General features: G+C 35.9%; 1 pseudogene; it reads left to right on the forward strand.

Moving 5' to 3' along the window:
• The first annotated feature begins 398 nt into the window (after positions 1–398).
• On the forward strand, positions 399–1,239 carry LOC124823046 (vacuolar iron transporter homolog 4 pseudogene; annotated as a pseudogene).
• Positions 1,240–1,988: the final 749 nt, after the last annotated feature.

A 1,988-nucleotide genomic window follows, 5' to 3' on the forward strand; every position in this document is an offset into this window, starting at 1 on the left:
AAGAAATTTAATATACGTTGTTGTAGCAAACTCTTTTAATATATCTATTGGATCAAGTAGGTACGAAAGTTTTAACACATTTAAGATAAATGCTTAACTATTCATACATTGCCGCCATTTAACTATTGATATATTAATCTTCCTTGTTTTCAGTTAATAAACCAAAACTAAAAACATGATTTGAGCCAATAAGATGAATAATGTATAAACATTACATTCAAGTGGAATATCTGAGACCTGGATCCACTTTTTGGTGGAGAATTTTAAACGCGAACCATATATATTTTTTAAGAAGTCACTAACTTGCAGCTAGTGCTGTCCTGATCACCATTATTACTCCTTTATCAATATTTAGGTACATTGACACCTCAAACTTCACCACCCCTCACTATAAATATTCTTCATTGGAAGCGTGTGTTCTTCACAAGCTCTTAATAATATCTCATAGCACCATCAATATTTCCTCCTTTTCCATTTCAGCATTAATTACCCAGATTCATTTTATCTTCATCTCCTTCATGGCAAACCTTGGAGCTCGAATTAATGATGTTTCATCAAACCAAGTTGAGATCCCTGTCCATTGTGATGGTGTGGAGCCAAAACCAAGTGAAGAGAGCAATATTGACTACTCTCAAAGGGCTCAGTGGCTTCGAGCAGCAGTGTTGGGAGCCAATGATGGGTTAGTCTCTGTTGCCTCACTCATGATGGGTGTTGGAGCTGTTAAGCAAGACATCAGTGCCATGGTTGTTGCTGGTTTTGCTGGATTAGTTGCTGGGGCTTGTAGCATGGCAATTGGAGAGTTTGTCTCTGTGTACACTCAGTATGACATAGAGATGACTCAGCTTAAAAGAGAGAGGGAAGCTAATAATGATGGAGGAGTGAATGGAGAACCTCAAAGGGAGAAGTTGCCAAACCCATTTCAGGCTGCACTGGCATCAGCACTGGCATTTTCTATTGGTGCTTTGGTGCCAATGTTAGCAGCTGTGTTTATTAGGAGCCACAAGATTAGGATGGGAGTTGTTGTTGCTGCGGTTAGCCTGGCGTTGTTGGTGTTTGGAGGGTTAGGAGCAGTTCTTGGAAAAACTCCAGTGATGAGGTCTTGTCTCAGGGTTTTGATTGGAGGTTGGATGGCTATGGCTGTAACGTTTGGCCTCACTAAATTGATTGGCTCTACTCAACTTTGAATGTTATCCATATTCTTAGTAAAGGTTTTTATTGGTTTTGTAATGAGTACCTGTGCCGGCATGTGTTACTCTTTGTAGATTGTGGCAGTTTTTGTTAAAATGAACCGAACTTCGTAGGAACTTGAAAGTTGGAAGTTTTCATAATAGATAAAAATGAAAAAGTTGGGTGTTACATAAGAAACCAAAACCTATAATTATTAAGTTTTAATATTTTATATCGAATGTAGTGTCATGATTTTTATATATATATATAGAAAGTGTTATATTTTGTAACAAGTTTGTATAGTTTGGAAAGAAGTTTTGATTGATAAAAAGAAGAATCTACTTCAGTCTATGTCTATGGTACGAGCTATATAACAGTAATTACGATTGGAAAGAGTAGACATTTAGTAGTCCAATTGGTGTTATAGTCAACCTAATTGTAAAAACTGTGTTATAGGTATAACTCATACAGACAGTGATTAATTTTTCCAGTTTATTCAAGTAATGTTCCAACAGGGCTTTCCCACTTTGAGTTCTCCATCCATATAGGTTTTATTGCGTTTTCTTTTTAATATTTAACAAACGTAAATTAGTATATAGATAAGACTGAAGACAACTAGCTGCACAATGATGTGGTCTGAATAGAAAAACTCAAGTGAGTTTACTAACTTACGTAATTTTTTAAAGTGTATCAAATTTTTGTTGTAGAAAAGCTGACAAAATAGTATGTCCTGAGACGTGTAGTTTCATTGTCCTTAAGGACTGTTGATGGATTGACAAGTGTACCAAATCGCATAAGTAATATAAAATGGTAAGATCAAG

The sequence above is a fragment of the Vigna umbellata genome, chromosome 9, assembly GCF_029865625.1.
Source record: "Vigna umbellata cultivar VRB3 chromosome 9, Vumbellata_1.0, whole genome shotgun sequence".
NCBI lineage: Eukaryota > Viridiplantae > Streptophyta > Magnoliopsida > Fabales > Fabaceae > Vigna > Vigna umbellata.